The sequence below is a fragment of the Lolium perenne genome, chromosome 4 (genome assembly GCF_019359855.2).
Source record: "Lolium perenne isolate Kyuss_39 chromosome 4, Kyuss_2.0, whole genome shotgun sequence".
Lineage (NCBI taxonomy): Eukaryota > Viridiplantae > Streptophyta > Magnoliopsida > Poales > Poaceae > Lolium > Lolium perenne.
The window spans coordinates 285,254,216-285,261,047 of NC_067247.2; the positions used below are offsets into that span (position 1 = coordinate 285,254,216).

At 37.3% G+C, this 6,832-nt stretch overlaps 1 long non-coding RNA gene across 2 annotated transcripts; it reads left to right on the top strand.

Moving 5' to 3' along the window:
* Positions 1-1,757: 1,757 nt before the first annotated feature.
* On the top strand, positions 1,758-4,200 carry LOC127295638 (uncharacterized). Of its 2 annotated transcripts, none has more exons than XR_007847967.2 (4): positions 1,758-1,854; positions 2,109-2,429; positions 3,086-3,316; positions 3,805-4,200. It is a non-coding gene; the product is annotated as an uncharacterized lncRNA (long non-coding RNA). The 2 variants fall into 2 exon arrangements; XR_007847966.2 differs by having other exon boundaries at positions 3,086-3,242.
* The last annotated feature ends 2,632 nt before the right edge of the window (positions 4,201-6,832 follow it).

Here is a 6,832-nt window from a genome sequence, read left to right on the forward strand (position 1 = left end):
AAAATATTAAATGAATCGTCCATTTTTTGTGAAAAAACCATTCATCTGACTTAAATGTATGCAATTGGTTATGCTGGCTCGACAGTGTAGTTGTCTCGGAAAATAATTATATTTTAAAAAAATTACTAGCCTAGCTTACTGATTAATACACCCAAATCCTATTATCCGATTATAATTATTACTTTATTATTAGTCAAATGCATGACTTGTCAGTAGTTGATTGGCATCCGAGTGTAGCCTTTCAAAGAAGCTTCCAGTCTATTTCAGTTGCTCATCCACTCCACAACTATATGTAACTGTATCTGTGCACATTTCAAAATATTATTCAAGTACTACTTTACATATATAATTTAAGGATGATAGTGTTGTGATTATTCTTTCTTCCCATTTCCAATTTCATTTACAACAATGGTAATGCATTATTCTGATTTTATGTTCATCCATGCAACTTAAAACCTGTGTTCAATTTGTAGGATGCTAAACAAAATTCAAGGTGCAAACATACAAAGTTTTTGATGGGTCATATTATGAGTTTAAGTTAAATCAACATATTCTACCTACAGAGCTTTGGCCATCGTTCACTGGGGTAGTAGGAGTAGACATCCAAACCGTATCTACAGATTTACATCATTGATGGACCTATGTGTACTGGAAGTCCAAGGACAACATATTTCTAATACGTCTCATCTTAAAACATACACTATAGCTTTCAGTTTTACTCTTCTGTAGTTCCAAATTGACGAAAATGGCCATGTTTAGGAGTTGATTCACTACTAAAAAGGAAACAACCTTCACCATATTTGCTTTCAAAGCCATAATATATATTATGGTGGTATGAAGGAATCATACTATAACTGAAACATCAAACCTATTATTAATAGTCTCTAGGTGGCCTCTGGCCTTTAAAAAGAGAATATAGACATACATATATGCACACTGTTTTTCTCCTCCCATCTATGTGACATTAATGAGTAACTTTAGTGAATTGTTCCATGGTGTTTATTTATGCTATATTTTGTGGCAGGCAATATCCATATAATGGTTCTTAACATGTCTACTTTTCACTTCCATTGCATCGTGTCCGAACATCAGAACCATTCAAATCTTAATTTATTGCATCTTACTTGAGTGATAGAATATCAAGTTGTGCACACTTCACATTTATTGGGTGTGTCAACGGCGATCAATTTTTTTACAAGGATTAATGCAGATTTCTGCACATGTAATCAAAGTGTATGGATGCATAACTAGCTTTGCTACTGAAAAAATTATGAAAATGCAGGTTTCTGCACTGTGTTTGGCTTTTGTTACAAGGATCAGATGATTAGAAATAACAGAACAACATGCTTTGTTTTCCAATTGACTGATTTGTATGGCGCCACATGTTCTAATCTAGATCGACTGCATCCATTGTTTTCCAAAGTATTTGTCCTGTTCTTCTCGCGTCGTTTAGTGCATAAGAAACCATGTAGTTCATTTCGTACAACAAAATGCCAGCATATGCTCTCTTAGTTTATTTCAAGTTATGCAAATTACCTTGCAATAATTATGGATGATATGGAGCATTCAACACTCTATTAGTTGTCATTTCTGTTTCCCATACTCGAAATAGTTTGGAAATTTCTCTTATCCAGGTGATGTACTTGTCCTCCAAACAGTGAAAAAAATATTTAAAAATTAGAAATTAAATTTTAGGTTTGCCTTCAATATTCTCATATCACATACTCTAATACTGTAATTCACTATTTCTAAATAGGAGGACAATATTTGTGTGTTGGATGCATCTGGCAATATATGGATCAGGAAATAAAGCAGATATTATACAAGCCAGACTTCATCATTGTTGAGCATGAGGTACTTCCTCCAAGATTTGAACACTGAATTGCCATTTTATAATGCAGTTCGGAAAGAATTGAATTCAGTTTTTTTCTTAGTTCCACATATAGATTGCAGATGATACGATTCTCTGTTTTTTCACATTGAAATCATGCTTACATGTCACAACAGTATCTTCCTAATTTATGCCCTGCTAGATGTTTGCAAGATCGAAGGTAACATGGAGTTGCTCTTACAGCACAATAATACAGCTTGCTTTTTTGGTAGTGCAGGCTGAAACGATGAGCTGCATGATTGGTCTCCATTTAGTGTGCATTTCTGAACTCTGAATGATGAGTTTCCTTCTTAGTTTTTGTTGTTCAATATAGAGTTTTGCCGATTTGGGCCATACTCAGTACACTGTAACATGCCTCTCTCCGACCACGTCTGCTTGACATGGGAGCTTGCTACCATTAATGAACATACGGGAGGTTGCTAGCATCAATGAAAGAGGCTGGCTGTAATTGTCCGTGCTCTGTGATGTTGAGTTATCCAAGCTGTCTGCCTTATTGAGGATTGCAAAAATAAGTGTCAGCAAGACTTCAGTGGGAAAGGTGTGACAGATTATGTGTTTCATTCTCTTATCTGTCAGTTTTCCCCGCTGACTTGAATTGAGTATTGATTGGATTCGTTAGTTCTTCCTACTATCCTAATTGATTTATATGCATAAATTGTTATTTGAGCAGGAGATTAGCTGATGTGTCTAGGTGTGCCATTCTGTCATATATATATAAACTAATACTTGCATCTTTATCATCTTGGATCGTGATTCCTATTTTGTGCATTAAGGAAACAATACGTATGAAAATATGCACTTTTATTTACTTTAAATATATTGACGAAGTGCTTCAGTTTTAGCTACAATTTTAGTTCCCTTTTGTACTTCAGTTAGGTCCTTATGTCTACAAGGAGAGCAATTATTACTTAAAGTTCTGAATTGGTGTGCATATAGTACAGTGATATGTACCTCTAACTGGTTCTTCCATTTCATTTCTGTCCTCCCTTTAGATTGAGTAAATTGATGAAAACCTGCTTCTTTTTTTTTGCTTTATCTCTTCCTTTACTGTATGGCATGAGAAGACAAAAAATCAACCAGCTGATGCCATTTAAACGACGTTTGTGGTTTGTAAAATAATATAATTAATGCATCAGATATAGAATTGGTCCCGGATTAACTCCAAATAGTCTGTTCTCCAACTTCGTTACTTAGGTTTCCCCCCATGATCAGTGGGTCGCTGCTGATTTGATCCTGGTGAAGTGTGTTGGGCTAGGAGGGGGGCGGTGACATTGATGCTTACTTGAGGATAAAGATCGCTTGAGAACGGATAGAAGAGCTGATGCATGCAAGATAATAGTAGCTTGCCAAGGTGAGCCCAATCTTCTTGGTTCTGTTACTAGCCGTTGCAAGATTATTAGCATTGGTATGACCAATACACATGAGGTGAGCTATCTGCCATCTTTTTAGTATTTTCATTTGGGTTTGAATAAGTATGCAGATTCCAGAAAACTGTTTGTGTCTACATGTAGTTTGAGAGAATTCCAGCAGTTATGGTGCATTATAACTTCCTATTCATTAGCACGACAATATTTACATTTTTTCTTTCCGAGAACCACCAAAATTGTACTTTCACTTCAACATTAGCAGGGTGACAGACTTCCATTTCTTTTATACATACATGTAACTTATTTCATCATTACCACTAACTGACGAATAAAAAAACTTAGACAGTGGAGATTGTTACTTCCATATATGTAAGAAGAGTTTTGTTCTTCCAAGTTCTTCTGTTACCGGTGCAACTTAGTCTAGGCAAAATATGAGGGAGACGATATTGGTCTTGGATGCATGCAAAACCAACAAGTACTCTTTGCTAGCAAGCTCGATTGTTTCCTATATAGAATAACTCATAAGATTATTTGTTTACATTTCAGGCAAATACAATGTAAGGCTTCACACCAGACAATTCCATTGATAATTTCAGAGGACGGTTGAAGGAAGGTTCAGTTTACATGTTTGAGATGTTCAACGTGATTCATATTTTCCGTCTCATGTACATGGGCTTGCTTCTTCGCTGGCGTGGTATTATGTGCTTTCGGATTTACCATCTGGTCTGCATTGAGATGGGCATGAATGCGTGATGTTTGGGTCACTGTCTCTTGGAGCTTTCTTTCATTCTCCATCAACCTGGTCATGTTGTTATTTCCGATTAGATTTCCTCTGGGCTGTCGTTTTATTTTGGGTTCCACCTCATGATTTGTTGCCAAAAATATAAAACCAAGTTAGCTCCTATTAGTCCCTCTTTTTAAATGAAAATCTGTTGTCACCCATGTACTACTTGTGTATTGTAGTACGCCCACCAAATCAGACAACCGTATAGCCCGTTCAATAGACAGCCGTATAGCCCGTTCAATTGCCAAAATGTCCCCGTTCCCTTTTTTAGTACACCACACTTTCATCCTGGCACTCTGTAAATAATCAAATAAACTAACAATTCAAAAAAAATGTAACGACACGGGCGCGGCGTGCCGTCGCGCCTTTATTTGCTAGTAACTTTAACATGTGTAAGATACGCATTCATATGGGCATCAAGTCTTAACATAGAGATGATGCAACACATCTCTCTTATGCTCCACAAGACAGGAAAAACTTCAAGAAATCTTGTATTAAGAATTAACAGAGTATAGCCATAAGTACGTTGACATGATGTTTGAATATCAAATTTGCTACCTTGAATAAACAAGATCATCACTTTTGTCACGTGAGAACATAGCACATGCATTTAATTTATCCCTAGGGAGGTAGAAAAAGAAAAGACAAAACCATAATAGATCATGAATTTCTTGTCACTATTCAATCACTAAAACCATGATATTCCATCTAACACACACATCACCCCACACATGTTCTTGAATACAAGTTCGATCAGAACCAATACTTAAGAATGGGGTACATAATATGCATCTACCAATACATCTTACACAAAGTATAGTCAAATATCATAGCATCATATCATCATATCATAGAATAAAGATTCACCATATATTATTACATATTTGACCATAATCATGTTGGGCAGCTCATATGGCACTAAGAACTATGAAGAACATTAGAGAAATAGATCAAGCTACTGCCACAAACCCATAGTCCAGAGGTGAACTACCCCCCCCCCCCCCCCCGATCATGGTGATGATGAGGAAGATGGTGGAGAAGGTGGACATCCCTCCGGCGACGTATCCGGCGGAGTTTCCCCCTCCAATCTTCTCTGTTGCAGCCTCCGTTTACGTGTTTATGTGGCGTTCTCCTCTACAGAACCCTTACGGGTCATATATATAGTCATTTTTAGGTCAAAATACATCGGTTTGAGAAAGAATCAAGTGATCGGACGATCGACGGCCAAAAGAGCATGGGTGGCGCGTCCTCCTTGCCTGGGCGTGCCACATTCCCTCTTTTGGGCCTCAGGCCGCTCCAGATGTGCTTCAAAGGCCCATGTTGCTTCTCCCGATGAAAAAAATAACCCTCCAGAAATTATAGCTCAATTTGACTTCGTATAGGTCTCTGAAAATGAAAAATACACAAAACATGAATTCCTGTTCTGCAGAGTTATAAACCAAATAAAGGGGATCATTGGTAAATCCCCATAAATCAATGTAGAACATGGTATTATCATCATATATATTGCAAATATGTGGAAATTCATGCTAATAAAGAACAAAGTTCATGTATGCATTTTACATGCATCAGCCACGCGAAAAGACCCTATATATGCCATATTTTTCCTAGAATTTTCCGAGGCAGCAGCGGAAACCTTCTTCCACCTCGGGAGAGGCCAGATCCTACTGCCACGTGGCCGTCGTTGAGGGGAAATCAGCGCCATAATCATCAACAATTCATCCTTGGCTTAAGGGGGAGTGTCTACAACACCATCTTCACCAACACCATCATTAACACCATCTCTATATTAAGATCGATGTCATCCACCTCATAATTTTTGGTAGATCGGACCCCAGATATTGTTGAAGTGTTGTGTGCATGATTGTCCTTGGCTACTTGCCATTGTTTTTTGGTGAAGTTATATTTTGAGATTGTGTTGTAATACATATGATATTGATCATCATCGTGTCTCAAAGTTGTGAGTAGTTCCCCATGTTCCCGAGGGAATATGATTAATTTGTTATGATTTCTATATAGTATGCAATGAGTATTTTGTTGAGTTTTAATCTTTTATGTGGCTCTATAATGGCGATACGTGAGCATCGATTGCATATTACTTCACCTTTATGGTCTAATAGGGCTGCACTCTAGTGTAACGAGAGAGTATGGAGGGACAGAGATGACAGAAACCGGCTCCCGAGGATTTATTTGCATTATGGGGGTTCTTGATCGGGGACCTTAGAACTTTATGTGATGGTTGAATATTTATGTATTAATTAATCATTTGCTTGCACATGTATGTAACCTTAGAACCAATTAGGGGTGTAGTTGCACATGTATATGGATTCACCTATTTTAGGCTCTGTCCAACGAGAATAAAACTCAACAAGATGCTTATCCTACTGTTTTAGAAATATTTATGCCGAGTTCATCCATGCCACCCTCGGAAACGTTTCTGACATATAAGTACACAATCGAGCTAGTCCTCTTGCAACTTAGAGGATTGGGCTTTCTCATAATGAACATTTACATTCTTGCAATTTACTTTCTTGTTATTTAAATAACCTACAATTTAATTTACTGCAAATTATAAACCAAAAACCCAAAACCGTTGCATCTTTCATTATTTTCTTGTTGAATTTTCTAACCAATACCTTCGGCTACTCGTGGGTTTGACAACTTTTTCTATTTTCAAAGGTACTATAATTGATCTCCTCCACTTGGAAGTCATCAACATGTTTGATGCCCACTGCTATGACTTAGCCTTTCTCTCCTTCCATCGATGTGGCCTCGTCTCCCTCTCCCTCG